Source organism: Dendrobates tinctorius, unplaced genomic scaffold (genome assembly GCF_039654945.1).
Source record: "Dendrobates tinctorius isolate UK_male_01 unplaced genomic scaffold, ASM3965494v1 ptg000029l, whole genome shotgun sequence".
Classification (NCBI taxonomy): domain Eukaryota; kingdom Metazoa; phylum Chordata; class Amphibia; order Anura; family Dendrobatidae; genus Dendrobates; species Dendrobates tinctorius.
Window position 1 is genome coordinate 43,848,059 of NW_027361697.1, and position 17,935 is coordinate 43,865,993.

At 46.7% G+C, this 17,935-nt stretch overlaps 1 pseudogene; it reads left to right on the top strand.

Annotated features, from left to right (window-relative positions):
* The first annotated feature begins 304 nt into the window (after positions 1-304).
* LOC141085726 (mothers against decapentaplegic homolog 3 pseudogene) lies at positions 305-1,060 on the top strand (annotated as a pseudogene).
* Positions 1,061-17,935: the final 16,875 nt, after the last annotated feature.

Sequence of the window (17,935 nt, forward strand, 5' to 3'; positions counted from 1 at the left end):
AGGGCTGGCTGAACACAAACACTAAGTAGACCAGACAAAATCTCACGGAACAATAGCAGAGCAAAAAACTTAGCTTTAGTAGACAGGACTAAACTGGAGGCCAGAGCTCAGAGCAGAGAGGATCACCAGCAACCCAGCAGGGCGTCGGCGGCCTTATATCCACTCAGAGATTCCGGATGTCCAATCACACTCCACCTGTTCAGATGACAGGTTTTTCCCATCCAAATCAATTTCACTACCTCCTTTCACCAGCAGAGGAAGTTCATCGGACATCAAAGGTGAAGGAGAAAATGAGCTCATAACAAGCTACATTCCAGAAACACCGCCTCCGGGTTACCTGAGTGAAGATGTGGAAACCAGTGATCAAATGAACCACAGCATAGACTCTGGGTCACCAAACCTATCTCCAAATTCCATGTCCCCTGCTCACAGTAACATGGATCTCCAGCCTGTCACATACTGTGAGCCTGCCTTCTGGTGCTCCATCTCCTACTACAAATTCAACCAGCGAGTGGGGGAGACTTTTCACGCATCCCAACCCTCCATGTCAGTAGATGGATTTACAGACACGTCGAATTCTGAGCGTTTCTGCCTGGGCCTGCTCTCGAACGTTAATCGCCATGCTGCTGTGACGCTGACCAGGAGATACATCGGTCGACGGGTACATCTCTACAACATTGGAGGTTAAGTGTTTGCTGAATGCCTCTGTGACAGTGCAATATTTGTACAATCTCCAAACTGTAACCAACGCTATGGCTGGCACCCCGATACTGTGTGAAAGATACCGCCAGGTTGCAATCTGAAGATTTTTAATAACCAGGAGTTTGCTGCTTTACTAGCCCAGTCGGTGAACCAAGGCTTTGAAGCTGAGTACCAGCTGACCCGGATGTGTACTATACGGATGAGCTTCGTCAAGGGCTGAGGAGCGGAGTATAGGTGCCAGACTGTGACCAGCACCCCCTGTTGGATTGAGCTACACCTGAACGGCCCCTTGCAGTGGTTGGATAAGGTTCTAACCCAGATGGGTTCACCAACCATCCAATGCTCTAGCGTCTCGTAGAGCAGCGTGTCCGGGTCACATACTCAAAGACCTGGAAAATAACAGAACTGCACAGTCCACATAGAGCATGAGCTCCGCAGCACAAAGGCAAACCAATGTGGAACTAATTCTTGACTTCATTCATCTGGAACCCTTCCCCTCTTGCAGTTGGTATGTTACCGGCTCCCAGCATTACTTTGGAAAACACTCAGCGGTTTTACCCTGCCAATACTGCAGGGCACCCCGTGACATCACGTATACACAGAAGACTGCAATACAAAACCTCTACAGACTTGACATATAGTTATAATTGGGAAAGTCACTGAACCTCAGTGTAAAGGCTAAGCACACATTTTGTGTTTCAGAGTACAGTTTTTTATTACAAATCTCTGACAGAACTCTTAAGTGTTAAGTCTTCTCTCCTCCACTAGATGTGATCGTGCCTTTAAAGTACCACCCTTCCCATGAATCTGTGCTGCAGGGGTGACCCGTCACCTTCATATGTTTTGATCAGTTTTCTTCTTGTCTTCATGCATTATAGGGTAAGGTAATTCTGTTCACCATGTAGGAACAGATGTGTATCCTAAATGTGGGACAAGTTTATAGATTGGACCGTGGCAGCATTACTCGCATCTAGGCTCGTAGTGAGGTCCTGAGTTGGAAAGCGAGTCAGACTGGTCTTAAATGTCCCAAGAACTTGTAAAGGATTGAGAACTGGAGGAGTACATTTTCTGAAGTGCTCACGTGTGACTTTGTGTCACCGCCTGAGTGTGAAGCTTGCTGTTCTACAGGTACATCTCACTGATAAACCCAGCTTGTGGTGGATCTGATCTTACCACACAGGACACAACTGGGTGGAATCCATACCAGCTCATCTGGATAGCACTTTGCCTGGTATTTAACCCCTCCTCCGTCAGGCTGGTTACCTTTTCTTTACCTGCTTTCTTTACCTTTTCTTTAGCTACTAGCATACAAATAGGTTGACACCTAATAATAAAAAACATCTTTACATTTCTCTTGGAATGTAACACTCAGACATGACGTTGGTATTGTCAAGTGTTTACCTCGTGGGGAGATCAAGCGTCTTGACTTTCCCCCATTACCCCCGCGTGACCATAAAAAACCCCCATCGCCTCCCCGGCACCAACTAATACACCGACACCGGTATTTTCTTTGGAATTTTAATGGCCACAGCAGCCTTTTATTATATCAACAAAACAAACAGTAAACAATGTATCATAAATAACATAAGTACAATGACTTTAACACTGGAAGGAGAAGTCCTTGAAGCCACAAGATCATGGTGAAGTAGTCCAAAATATTGTGAACAAACCCTGTCCATTTGCTCCCAGCCGTTACCCCACAGACTCAGGAGCACCAGCACACCAATAGATATTGTCCACAAACTACTTGGAGATCCGCCCTCTTCCGACGGAAAACTCCGCATCCACCTTTCACCAGATCACGACCAGCATACCTTTTAACGAAGGAGACCCTACCCCGAGTCTCCAAAACCAATTTCCACCGACTTCAAGGACTCCCCCCTCCCCCAAAACCGCCATGACCCAAAATTAGAATTGCACCCCACTGTCCAAAAAGAATGGAGGGAGGGTGGGACTGTTCTGGAGCTGGGAAAACGGGAACAGAGGGCGGGAACCCCCCAGCCCCTGGCTTAAATACCCCCTAGCTCCCCCTCCCCATTAACCCTTCCCTCCACTAAACCTTCCAACCCCCCCATCATGATGGCCTCCGCCCATTCCTGCCTTCGTTCCTGACATTGGCTCGCAATGATCCCCAATAAACGAAGGAGTGACCAAAAATCCAGACCAGCAGCGGTTCCGCACCTGAAACACAAAACGACACTAACAGGAAAAACATACTTACAGCATAACTTTAACCCCCTCAAACATTTATTCGACCCCATGTACCACCAACCAAACCCCCCCTCAAATTAAGGTCGAACATAACTGCGATACCGATTAGACCTCCACCCGCCAATGCGCTGTATGAAAGAGGGACCCAAACCACGCTCAGCCGCCTCGGTCGCCGCTCCTATCCTAAATGAATGAGAGGCAAATCGGGAATCATCTACCCCCAAACACCGAATGGATTTTTTAAAAACCGCACCAAACTGATACCGAGACAAACTACCCCCGTCTGCGTGGCACAACAAGGATCCGCTCAAACTGGGACGAAGCTCCCAAAAATTATGCAAACACTGAACCGGGCACATTCCAGAACCAGACACCCCACCCAACACAACTCGACGGCCTTTACCAGACTGGTCCGCTTTAGACCATCGCAGCCAGAATTCAACCCCCTGGGAGGTAAATACCACATCCCTGGCTAACAAGCCACCCATCAACACTTTATTGGGAGACACAAGCTCCCCAATCTGCAAAGCCCCAAAAAATGCAAACGAAAAGGCCAGGCGAAACAACACAACCTCATATCGATCCGTACAGACCGATCCCAGAACCAGCCCCAATTGCTCCAGCATATTAAACAACACAGGCCGTCTTAAATCACCCCCCCTCGGAAACGGCAGAAACCTTTTGCCGTCTGTCTTACTAGAAATGTTTTCGTCAAATCCCTGCACCCACGCAACCGAAAACCAAAGGACAAACCTGCCAACAAGCGCATCACCTTCGCATGGGACCAACCTTCGCTCGCACCCCGCCCCAACCAAGACAACAACATTCCCTCTTGCTCGAGCCCAACCCCACTGGTGGGGCCGGCCGTAAGGATCTCTTCCCACATGCGCCACACAGCCCGGTAGGCCTCCCAAGTTTTCGGTGCCAATGACGATTCAATCAGTGACTCTGCGGCTCGTAAGCCACCCTCCACAGCCAAGGAACGAAAACGATCCCACTGCAAATGAGAGAGAGAGTCAGCTATCTCATTCTTCACACCGGGCATGTGCGTCGCGGTCACATGTGCATTCAAAGACAAACACAATAGCACCAACTGCTGCAAAACCCGAACAACTGAAGGAGACGATGCAGTAAAACCATTAATCGCGCTCACAACACCCATGTTGTCACAATTAAAACGAATACGCCGATTCCGAAAATCCTGCCTCCACAAATGTACCGCCACCAGAATCGGAAAAATCTCCAACAACATGATGTTACGCAGCAAACCGGCCGAAACCCACGCGTCAGGCCATTGAGCTGCGCACCATTGCCCTCTGAAATAGGCACCAAAACCGAAACCGCCAGCTGCATCTGTAAACAAATCCAATGCATTGTTACCAACCACATCTGCCATTACCAACGAGCGACCGTTGTACTACTCCAAAAAGGACTCCCAGACCGCCAAATCAGCCCTGAGCTCTGCCGACAACCTAACAAAATGATGGGGAGCCCGAATCCCCGAAGTAGTGCTAGCCAGCCTACGTGAAAAAACTCAACCCATCAGCATCACCCGACAAGCGAAGTTAAGCTTCCCCAACAGCGACTGAGGATCCCGCAACGATATTTTCCGCAACCGACATGCTCGGACCACATCAGACCTCAAATCTTCTAGCTTGTCCTCAGGCAACCTAAATTCCTATTCAACTGTATCGATGACGATCCCCAAAAAACGCAAACACGTGCTGGGGCCCTAAGTTTTTTTGGGCGCCAACGGGACCCCGAACGGATCCGCCACCCATTCAATGGCTTTCAAAATCCTGAAATAACGTGAAGAATCCACCGGGCCAACACACAAGAAGTTGTCTAAATAATGAATAACCGAGTCGAAACTAGAAACGTCGCACACGACCCACTCAAGAAAGGAACTAAACGCCTCGAAATACGCACAGGACAACGAACAACCCATAGGTAAACACCTATCCACAAAAAACCTGCCTTCCCAAAAACAGCCCAGCAGCTTCACACTTTCAGGGTGAACCGGAAGTAGACAAAAAGCGGATTCAACATTGGTCTTAGCCATAAGGGCACCACGACCACATTTTCGCACCCAACGCACCGCCTCGTCAAACGAAGAGTATACCACCGAACAAATCTCTGGATCAATACCATCGTTAACCGACCTCCCACGTGGGTAAGACAAATGTTGAATGAGCCAGAACTTATTCGGCTCCTTCTTCGGAACCACCCACCAACGGGGAAACCACCAAATCTGGAAAAGGAGGGGACACGAAAGGGCCCGCCATGCGACCCAATGAAACTTCTTTCCTCAGTTTCTCCAAAACAACTGAATAATGCTCCAAGGCTGTGCGCAAATTTTTCAAAACAAACGGGATTTCAAACGGAGGACTCGGAATGCAAAAACCCTCCTTAAAACCTGAATATAACAGCCCCGCTCTTTCCCTATCCGGGTACTTATTTAGATAGGGAACCATCATTTCCAGATTCACCGGCGTCACCCCCTTGCGAATTACCGCCCCCAGCTCTGGACTTCCCCTTCTTGAAACACTTTGACGCCCCGTGTGAGGCGCCATTGCAATTTGAGCAGAGGTGTTTAAATTTACAATTGGCCCCGAACTTACACTGGCGGTCATTAAACTGCCAGCACACCCCCGCCTTGTGCGTTCCCGACTGCCCTTGACCCCCGCCACCCGTAGAGCTGGAGGTGCCGCTACTCAGGCTAGTGCTTCCAGCCCCCCATGAAAGGAGCTCCCAAACTTATTTTGCGCTATCACACGCATCCACAAACCAATATCTTTCTGGTCCCAGCGAATAGCCGGACGCACAGCCTTCCTCTGACGGAATTGCTCGTCATACCTCAGCCACGCCTGACCACCATATACTCTGTAAGCCTCCCCAATAGCGTCCAAATAACAATAATTCCCCAATAACACTTGCCAAAATGGCAAAAGCTTGCTGCCAATTTACAAATGTCTGAGGAATCAAGCGCCACCTCCGCTTTTCTTCCTCTTCCTTTTTGCTATCCTCTTTCTTACTTTTATACAAATTAAACTTCTCAAGAGGCAATAATGAAAATATTTCCATATATTCATCCTTCCAAATCTGCTCTTTCACCTCCTTTTTTAAATGAGCCCCCAACGAACCTTCGAAGCACAAGTACACCTCGCCATGTGCCCGATCATCCAGATGCACACGACACTCCTTTTTTCTGTCGGTTTGCACCGACACCGACACTGGCTCGCCAGCGCGAGGGCCCGGCACTACCACGCACTGACCTGACAACCCTCCACCCTGTGGCCCGACCCACGCTGCTACCGGTGGCGACCCAACAAAACCCCGCTCCAAGCGTGACAGCAAGCTACGCACATCCGCCAGCATATCACACACGCCCCCGGCCGACCCTGAACTGCTCAACCCAGCCCCAAGCCCGACGCCACTGGATTCAGCTGAGGGCCCCCCTACCACCACTGACAAAGATAAAAGCGGGTGACAAACAGGGGACATAGACACATACTCACCGGGCTGTGAAGGGGCTGTGTGCACTCCAGCCGGAAAGTCTGGATCCCCCGACGCCTCGTGGACCTTGCGACTCCCAGTGGCGGACTTGCTGCCGCGTTGCTGGATCCCGAACACCCCCACAGGAAGGGCCGGGGTGGGAGGCCTGAACCCCTGGACTGAACCAGGCGGTGGTACCCCCAAGTCGAAAGCCTCCTGGCACCCCCTGCCGAGAGTTCCTGCCGATGTGCCATCACGTTGCACCTGGGCGTCCAGGGCCCCCCACGACAGCTGGGAGTCCGAAAGTGTCCTCCTTCGCCTGAATCTACCTGCAGCCGACGCCGACCCCGCCAAGCTGCCCGCCGGTCCCGCTGCAGCCACAGGGCTGTAAGGCGTTGTCACCTCGTCAGAAGCAGGCGCAGCTGCGGTGCCAGCGCAGCGGCGCCCCCCCGCCGTGGCCGGTTCCCCCAGACCGCTGGGGGACAAAGAAGAACCCGGCCCTGCCACCCGGCAGGCCGCCACTCTGCCGGCGGCCGAAGTACATGTGGCTGAAGATGCAGGCCGCGCGGCACGTCCATAAACGCCGTGGCCCCCCGAAGGAGCTGGTGCAGCCTGAAGCCGGGCGCGCGCCGGCTCCGCCCCCTCCTGCCCCGAGGCGAAGGTCCAGACACCGCCACAGGGCCTCGCCGCACCTGAGGATTCCTCCCAGGCCGCGACACCCTGGAAGGGGGGTTGTGCGTTGCACGGCCTGGAGGGTCCCGGGGGGGCTCCGGCGGTGACGCGAGGCCCGGAGAGCGGTGTCGGGCGAGAGCCGTTCCGGAGGCCTCACCCGCCTGGATCTCCGCTCTCTCACCTCGGCCTGCGCTGGTGCCCCCTGAAGCAGGCCAGCCACTTGAGCCTCCAACCATCCCGGAGGCTGCCCCGCCGCTGCTGCCCGCAGTCCGTCCAGGGCCTGATCCACTCCAGACATCCCGGTAAGTGTGTGGGACTGTTCTGGAGCTGGGAAAACGGGAACTGAGGGCGGGAACTCCCCAGCCCCTGGCTTAAATACCCCCTAGCTCCCCCTCCCCATTAACCCTTCCCTCCACTAAACCTTCCAACCCCCCCGTCGTGATGGCCTCTGCCCACACCTCCTACAGGGGGCCGGGAGGCTCGCTACGGCCATTTCTGATGTCTTTAATGTAGCATCAGCCTTTTAGTAAAACCTGTTGATGTTGGCGTGTTCGGCCATTGTTAGTCCGGTGTGTATAAAGGTCCTTAGCTACTATCTGAAGGATATAAGGTAAGCAGGCATTTTCAGTATGATCTCTCCCTGTTATTATAGCACCAGAAGAGGAAGGGAGCTACAGCGTGGGAACAGCTAGATCCACTACAGGTATTAAGGAATACCATCCTTCTCCTTATGTGACAAACACTCCTCTTACAGTGATCTTCACTACGCTAGGAACTCCCACACTGCAGCTCTCCTCCTCTTGGTGCTTTATTAACTGGGCGAGATCATGCTAACAGATTCTGTTTTTATCATTTCTGTGGGCATTTGCTTTTTCCCCCTTCTAAGACGCTGCCTTCTTATTATTGGGCAGCATCATAGAGGGGAGTAAATGCCCACAGACAAGAATTCTTTTACAACTAGTCCTAGATTTAGAAGCTGTATGCTAAGTTTTTTCACATTGAAAATAAATTGATCATCTCATTTTGATGCATCATGGGTAAGTCAAATTCACCACAAGGCTGAATGTGGCTAAATAGGAAACCATCATTTTACTTTTTACATAGGGTGTGACATTCTATATAGAAAAAAAAGTATTAAGTGACCTGCTATTACCTCTGCTAACCACTTCAATAGCCTGCAAATTCCAAAAACAATATCAAAAGCAGTTTAAGAATGGCTTCATTTTGTCCCATTTGTCACATTTCTGCCAGGCAAAAAAAAAAAAAATAACCTTTTGGCTTGGGTATCACTGGGTTTGTTATCTGCTGTGCACAGAAAATGCTATTGTATTTCATTGTGCTATTACAATCTTTTATCCAATGTCTTATTTATTTTAATGAATCCCTGTAATAAATTGGCAGCGGCTCTTGCCCCATTCTTCTCTGGCAGATTCATATGTTATTCTATTAAATTCTATTCTTCTGCACCTATTAGAGCCTGGATCAGCATGTTTCTGCAAATACCTGTTATTGCTAATGAAGAGGTTTAACTGCAAGAGAATGAAAAAATACATGGAAAGTTAAAATAGAGCTCATTTGTTAAATGCCTGCGGTGGAAGGAAATTTTATGATGTGCAGATCGAACTGTGTTGCAGTGACAGAGTAAATCATGCAAGTGAATGAGGTGCCATCCGAGGTGGGCTTAATACTGATGATAGACTAAAAATTGTACCTCTATTAATGGTATTGAGCTAAATGCAGAATCTATCAGGTATGTCAAGTCTAAAGAACTATATATACTGTTTTCTTCCTCTGGGTATTGCTATTCATTTAGATATTTTTAGTACTTTTTTTAAACATTTTTAAAGATTTAAAAGATTTTTATTAATCACAGACAACCTTTTTAAAAGGAGAATTGCCAATTTTTCAACACTCCTGAAATACAGCTTCTCATTGTCTACTCATTTTCCTACAGTGGCTGCTACATGGGAAATTTAGCATTATATGTGATTGTTAAAGTGAACCTGACAGCTGATAATGCTGCCTGTGGATCAGGCATCATGTATCAGGCACTGGCTGTATGAGCTGGCCAAGTATTTATTCTTCACTCTGAACTGAAACACAGAAAAAAATACTTTACTAGCCACGGACTGAGCTGCGTTGTAGACTAATCGGACAGGTGGGTCCCCGGCGGCTTCTCCCTGCTCGCTGCCATGGATTGTAATGTCGCTGCCTACGTGTGCGAAAAAGTGTAAAAGTTTTAGGCAGGTGTGAAACAATACTTCTAAATAAGAATGATTTAAAAAATAGAAGTGTTGATCATTTATTGTTGTCAAATAACATGCAAAGTGAATGAATAAAAGAAATCTAAATCAAAATTTGGTGTGACAACCCTTTGCCAAAACAGCATCAAATTTTCGCTTAATGTGCCAGATTATAATCTAGAATGGGACTCACAATATCAATATGCTTTGCTTGTATAGCGCCATCATATTCTGTAGCGCTTTACATGCATTTATCATCACTGTCTTCATTGGGCTCACAATCTAGATTCACTGTCAGTATGTCTTTTGAATATGGGAGGAAACCAGAGTACCCGGAGGAAGCGCACAAAAACACTGGGAGGACTTTCAAACGCCTTGCCGATGTTATCCTTGATGGGATTTGCAAACTCGGTGCAAACCACAGAGCAACCATGCTAGCCATTTCCATTTCTCTATCTGAAGGACAACTGCTGGTTCTGATGAGTCCATTATGATTCAGGTGTTTATATAGCTCTATTCATACCTTTAAAAATTACTGTAACTCTGGCAGACTCCATAATAAGTCATCTGGAATCTGTCAAGATTTGTTGGATTCCGCTTGAAAATTGATCATGTCATGGTTCTCTTAATAAATGACACCATAAAGGTTATGTGCACAGAGAGCAGCCCTGAGTATGTTCACATATGGTGCTTTTTAGCATTTTTGCAATGCTTTTAACTAGTGTTGAGCATTCCGATACTGCAATATCGGGTATCGGCCAATATTCGCGGTATCGGAGTTCCGATACTGAGTTCCGATACTTTTAGAATATCGAATTTCAGAATCGGAAGTTCCCATAATGCAATGAGCCAGTTTGATTTTATTCAGCAAATGAGGAATCCTACGAAGTGTGGGCACATCATGTTATGCATGTTAGGCATGTTAACTAATGGTATGGCTGTGAATGGCTGCAAGCAGACCACCCAGCTGCTCCTCCCCCAGACACACGCTGAACAGTGATCTATGGAAAGTGAAACTAGTGAGGGAGGAGGAAACGACCAGTTCTCATTTCAATGCCAGAACACCCCCCCGGACGTTTATCTTAGAAGCAAGAGATGATATCTTGGAAACCATGCAGACTAGCCACAGAAAGTAAATTACTTATTGTCAGCATCCACTCACTCCCTTCTAGACCCTTCACAGTCCGACTTCCGCCCCCTACATTCGACTGAAACTGCACTCATCAAAGTGACCAATGACCTTCTGACAGCAAAACGTAATGGTGACCACTCTCTGCTCATTCTTCTTGACCTATCTGCAGCTTTCGATACTGTTGACTACCATCTCCTACTCTCTAGGCTCCAGTCACTAAGCATTAAGGACACTGCTCTCTCCTGGTTCTCTTCCTATCTCTCTGACCACTCCTTCAGTGTTTTGTTCTCTGGCTCCACTTCATCTCCTCTTCCTCTTGCTGTCGGGGTACCTCAGGGCTCAGTCCTTGGCCCCCTTCTCTTCTCTCTCTACACAGCCCCAATTGGACAGACCATCAGCAGATTTGGCTTTCAGTACCATCTTTATGCTGATGACACACAACTATACATGACATTCTCCGACCTTACCCCCTCTGTACTACAGAACGCCAGTGACTGTCTGTCCGCAGTCTCCAATATCATGTCCACTCTCTATCTGAAACTCAACCTCTCCAAAACTGAACTTCTTCTGCTCCCGCCATTTACTTACCTCCCTAAATCGGACATTTCCCTCTCCGTGAGTGGTACCACAATAACACCCCGGCAGCAGGCGCGCTGTCTAGGCGTTATGTTTGACACCAATCTCTCCTTCACATCCCATATACAATCTCTTGCCCACTCTTGCCGCTTACACCTAAAGAACATCTCTAGAATCTGCCCTTTTCTCACCATGGAAACAACAAAAACCCTCACTGTAGCATTGATTCACTCCCGCTTGGATTACTGCAACGCTCTATTAATTGGCCTCCCCGTCACTCGACTATCCCCTCTCCAGTCCATACTTAATGCAGCAGCCAGGGTTGTCCATCTGGCTAATCGGTACTCGGACGTGTCCTCTCTTCGTCAGTCATTACACTGGCTGCCCATTCATTATAGGATCCAATTCAAAGTGCTTGTTCTCACCCACAAAGCTCTCTACGGTGCAGCACCCCCCTACATCTCCTCCCTCATTTCTGTCTATCGGCCTAGCCGATCGCTGCGCTCTGCAAACTACTTTTGACTAACCTCTGCACTAATCCGTACCTCCCACTCTCGACTCCAAGACTTCTCCCGTGCTGCTCCTATCCTCTGGAATGCTCTACCCCAAGAAATTAGGACTAACCACAATTTGCATAGTTTTAGGCGCTCCCTCAAAACACATTTGTTCAGAGTGGCTTATCACGTTCACTAATCAAAGTCATTCTATGTGTAAGTGTGCGTGTGTAGCCCATTCACTATATCCATCCATCCATCACTCCCTCAAGATGGCTGGACCTTCATTGTAAATATACAATTGTAAATACACACCTGTACTCCGTATCTCCCTCACCTCATTGTAGATTGTAAGCTATCACGAGCAGGGTCGTCTTATTTCGTCTTATTTTGCTTTATTTATTGTATTGTTAACGTTGTTACTTACGGCTTGTGTTTTGAAACTGTTAAACTGTAAAGCGCTGCGGAATATGTTGGCGCTATATAAATAAAGATTATTATTATTATTATTTATTCTGCAGCCTAGATATGCACTGAGATTATGTGAAAAGCCTGGACAACCTGTTCTGTTATGTATTTCCGCCAAGTTGGATCGCCCGCCAGGGCTGGTGGGGTACTCGGTATCGGGCCCGTTGGTTTCAATGGGAGATGTCACGGTAGCTGTGACCCGGTCCGGGGCCCAGGACGTCCATTGTAAAAGGGAAATGTTGAGCATGTGGATGATGATTAAAGTTTATGAGTGAACGATTCGTGACGCCATCTGTGGTGTTCGGCAATGAAGATGTTAAGCCGACGCTGCAGACAGATCCTCTGGGACAGATGGTGTGGTGCAGCAATGATGTTGTAGCCATCCACAGGTAGGGCAGTATTCCCAGGGCAGTGTAGGTGAAGAGATAGGGGAGAGACGTAGATGGTGCAGTGCCAGGCACAGAGATGTAGCAGTGCTGAGTGTGTTGGCGCAGGAATAACTGGAGGACACCAGGGCATGTAGTTCCAAATCTTTACTCACAGTCTGTTGTGCATACAGGTGCCCGCATCCATGCCGTGTCCTCCGAGTCAGGGGCTCAGTCAACCTCCAAGCTAGATGAAGCACTCCGATCCAACACTCCGCCAACATGTGGCTTTTCTGAACGTCTCCCTCTATTGCTACACAACCCTTTTAACATAGTCAATATCTTTGTAACTCCGAACGTCTTAAAAAAAAATTAATTCCTGCTATTCCATTTGATTGGGCTAAACCTCTATGCCTTTAATGTCTCCTCCACCTCCCCCAATACATTCTACATTATTCTTAGTTGTTTTCCTTCATGTAGAATTAACCTACAAGGAAAGTAAGGGTTTATTTTCATTCCGATATTTGTGTCCCATTGACTTGCATTGGTTTCCGGTATCGGAATCGGCGATATCCGATATTTTGGGGTATCGGTCCGATCCAATCCGATCCGATATTTCCCGATATCGGAAGGTATCGCTCAACACTACTTTTAACCCATAACACTTAATGGGTGAAAAAGAAAAGGAAAAACGCTTCAAAAGCAAATAAAAAAATGCGTTTATTGTACGCAGTGTTTTTCCTGCCTCCACTCTTGCTTTTGCTGCAGAAAAAATGCTGTTAAAAATCCAACATATTAATATACCCCTAAAGGTTGTAGAATAGAAAGAATAAAACCACCATGCTGCCTACATAATATACGAGGTGGAGCTATGACAGATCAGGCTTTTGTTTTAAGTTGGATCAATCGTATACTGACCCATTAGTGGCTCAGAACTGCTGAAATTGTCTGATTTGTATACAGTATAAACTGAGAGTAGACAATCTTACAATGTGCCGTAGTACAGTAGCAAATTGTCTCTTCAGACAGAAAGAGGACGAGAACTCTAGCACCACTTATAGGAAGTAGCCATCTTAAAAGTCAATATCAATCCTCTAGCCTTGACACATGACTTAGGATAAAAGCCAAAACCAAAAGTCATATGGCAAGGCTCGATAGAGGGTCGATATTGACTTTTAGGATTGCTACTTCCAATAGGTGGCACTAGAGTTCTGGTCTTCCTCTTCTCTGATCTCTGAAGAGACAATTTGCATATTTCTCAGAGGAGTATTGCAAGGCTTAAAAGTCTCCTCACCTTGACATGCCAGGCTTGACTTGTAACTCTCCGCAAGGACAAATGTTACCCTTTATTACAGCAGATCATGGGAGATTATCAATTTATTGCATCTTTAGTCATTATAACTTTAAAGCCCCCATTAGTTGGTTACATGGAGCCAGTAATTTAGGGCAAAATATTGGGGTAGGTGGTAGAATTCCAGATTATGTCTCTTCTCCTGTCAAGCCAAGCCCACTTTCTACAAGACCACTTTGTCAAGCAAGATATGAATAATATCTAAAACATTTTAATACATTTGTAACAGTTTTTTGGTGCATATTGAACCAGCGTTCTTGCATATTTTCGATCTCGCCCATTGTATTTCCAAAATTGTAAACGTAAACTACTTGATAATGGATTACAAATCAATTTCAGCTGCATGACACGGAGCAAAAGCTTCTTAGATTTTTTTGGAAACATGACTGGTAATTCAGCTAATGACATATTTTCTAATGTAAAATCTTTCCCATGCTTTCTTTTAGCATGGAAATGATGTTTTTGTCTATATAATTGACTTTTACAAACAATCCCTGCTCCTTCTGGTAACAGCAAAGTTTATAGAAACATTCCAATGGTTTCCTAAACTACTCACCCTGTATGTGCTATTGATCCTAGTGGATCTTTAATGCACTATGAAGGCTGCTGAGGCTGCAGAACAGCTGGCGTTAGGTTACACTATCTATCTCTTTTCAGCCTTTGCTACTTTCAGATGTACTAACAATAGAGGCATTTGTGGATGTAATGTACTCACCAAATGCAGACTTTGGGAGTCACTCTACTCAAATCACTTATTCATCTGTTCAATACCACCAAGCTGTCTTGTTTACATCAGCAATATATTTAGGAACCAGAGTCATGTCCATAGGCCAGGGGCTAAATTAAATGTCATAATATCAATTTGATACATCCACAAACTTTAAGGAGTGCCATAGAGAATGTTCATTTAACATAGACGTAGTAATATATTAGAGCAGAATTACTTGTCGTGATAATTCTTGACATGAATTGTAATTGATAATGTAACTTTTGTGAAATTTTATTGGTTTTGTAGTTACAGAAAATATTTATGTATAAAAGGTTTGTCCTAGTTACTTATGATTTTTCAAAGAATAAAAGTCATCTCTCTCTGGTATTTTTTTATATTTGTATGTATTCCTCATTTGAGTTTACTTAAAGGGGTATTCTAAAGTTGTCTCTTGAGTAGTTCAGAGCAATGCAATCTCCATACAGTCTCCTTAATTCTTGGTTTCTAGCAGGGAGGTTTTCTTCCTTGATTGACAGCTCTAGTGAATAGTAGAGCTGTAGTTTTTTTGGTAGATCTATAAAGCTCAGCACAAGTTCTGCAATAAGGCTGGTTTCACACTTGCATTGGGTAGAGCTGCGGAGGGTGGTGTAGTTCCTCCGTTACGCCCCGCCCACTGCTGCACCTCTTCCATTCAGCTCCGCCTACATCGGCATGCGTCATGCATACCTATCTTTAACATTGCGTACGCAGGTCATGCGAATGTATGCGGATGTGTTGTTTTGACACTGTGCCGAACTATGTAGAACGCAACATGTTGCATTGTGTTGCAGTCGGTGCAGCATCAAAATGACGCATGCAGAGGCATCCGTATACATTCACATGGCCTGCTTACCCAATGTAAAAGATAGGTACACAGGACGCATGTCGATGTAAGTGGAGCTGAAAGGAGGAGGTGCGGCAGTGAGCAGGGATTAATGGAGGAACTACGCAGCCCTCCACAGTTCTGCCCAACGCAGGTGTGAAACCAGCCTAACACATTTAGCTATCCGGCCAGGGCTTTCCCTTCCCGCTCCTTTCATCTCCTGCCCTCCCCTGTGCCTGTGCAAACGCTTCTTATTTTGGCAGCACGCTGTTTGTGCACGGACTTCCTAGCACATTATCACCCTGCATTGTGCTCCAGTCACCTCTGCTGGTATGCAACTCCTGCTGTTTTTGTAATTTATGTCCCTGTTCATTCCGGGACATGCTCAGCATTTTTTTCCACAGCGGCGGTGCTTGTACAAATCAGCACTGATATTACATCTGTGGGATTCACCTTTTGCAGCTTTCATTATCATCATCATCATTGCTTTCTCTGGTGAGTGCCTGCCTGTTCCCTTGAGGACGAGTATTTAATGATTACTGTTTTATGTGCAACTATCTATTGCATTTGGAGCTTGCACTTTTGTTGAACTGGTATAAGTTTACTTGGGGGGTGCCTTTGACTATCATTTCTTTACTTTTGCAGCCTCGATTTAACCCTTTTAGCGCAGGTCTTTCTGTTTATTTTACATTTAGCTATCCATTTTTTTTCTGAGTTTACACAGCTATCCGTGTACTTATGTGGCGCCCCTGCGGTTTCAGTTGCTACAGGGTACTGCATTTCATCCAGAGATGTGGTGCTCTGTTCTCAGGTAAGGAAGGGGCACTGCCAGGACTCACACACCAGCACCCAACACTATCCCCATTAGGCCAGGGGGGAGTTAGTTAGAGGGTGTGGGTGGAGAAAGTAGAGAAGGGGTGGAGCTTAAGGGAGTGACAGTTGGTGGGAAGAGTTAGTGCTGAGGTAAAGAGATTGTTCTGGAAGGAGTCAGTCAGTCAGAGAGTGGTGTGAGAGGACAGAAGTCAGGAGGGAGGGAGAGAAGGAGTCGCTTGTGGAGATTGAAGCTGAGTGCAGCTTGTCTCCAGACTAAAAAGAGAGACGGAGTGAAGATAGAGAAGAAAGGAAGGAAAGCTCCAGGAGGAGAGGAAGAAGAGGTCTTAGGGACATGGATAGTGAGCAATCCATCCGTGGGGCCCACATCGATTGGCGTGGTCGGTGGAGGGACCAGGTCGCAGTTAAGGGACTGGACCCAAAGCTAGTGGAGAAACTAAGGACTCAGCTAGAAAACCGGAGGCGGTGGTATCTTTAAGTGCTGCAGCCGATCCCTCACTCATTCGCCAAAAAGGTAGACATATACTGTAAGATCCAGTGGTCTGACCAACGTCGCCCGACAAGACCTGGGTCTGCTGGCTCGGGACACTGTGTGAAGGCGCAGGGCAGGAGAGGTGGTGTGGTGCTAATAAAACTATAGATATCTTATAGCCTACATATTGTAATATATTGTTTATATGCTTTGATATAGTGTGGTCATTAGACCAAGGATGGAAAGTATTGCAAATATGAAATATGGTTGTTTGAATCCAAACACTATATTGCAATATACTATTGTGTAATATCATTAATGCTGAACTTTGACACTGAGCCACAAAGCGTTTGCTCTGTGTCAATACCGTAAGACAAGGAATTGTTCTGTGGTCTTTGAAGCTCTGTGTTTCAAAGATTTATTATCCTGATTTGCACGCAAGTGACCCCTGTTGACAAACAGTGATAGATACTGAATACTTTCACTTGGGGGGTGGTTGAAGGGAAGGAACTTTCCAACTAATTCTGTGTGGTGTATTCTTTACACATGTGCTAGGAAAGTTACAAAGGCAATAGGAATAACAACTGTATAAATAATAAATATTTATGCTGCTTGAACAAGGAAGTCTTGTGCTCAATAATAGTATGATTCTCGAAGACAAGAGAGACCGAAATGTTATGGTCTCATGTAGCACTGGCCATGCATGACATCAATAATCGAGGACCGATTGTGATACACATGAAGACATGTATGCGTGTGTGCCAGGGTTACGATAGGTATCCAGTTTTCAGAATATGGGATTATGGAAGACATGCTGCCCGTATGTTACTATCTTAGAGCGTTATACTATGAGCATGAAGAGTTAGTTAACTTTGTAAAAAGCAACATATGTTGAACTTTGAACAGTGATAGACAACTTTGACAAGTTGACCAGAGGCAAACAGAGCCTGGGCTATAATCAGTAGCAAAACAACCCTGATGCATTGTGCTATTGTTAAGAGACATGCTAATGGCAAACAAATCTCTGGTTGGTGCAAACACACTAAAGGACATGTCACACTAAGAGATATCGCTAGCAATATCGCTTTGACTTGTGACGTTATAGCGATATCGCTAGCGATATCGCTGTGTGTGATACTTACCTATGACCCGCTCCCCCGCTGGTTATCGCTGATCATGCAAGAATGTCCTGGACTGTTTCTCGTCGTCAGCTTCCTGCGGCGCTTCCTGCTGTGACGACGAGCGATGTGTGGAGCCGGGCGGGAGGACGCAGGATCGCCTGGTGTGACAGGTAAGTAGCGACCCCCGTCCCCAGCGATGTCGCTAGTGAGATCTGCCTGTGTGGCAGCTCA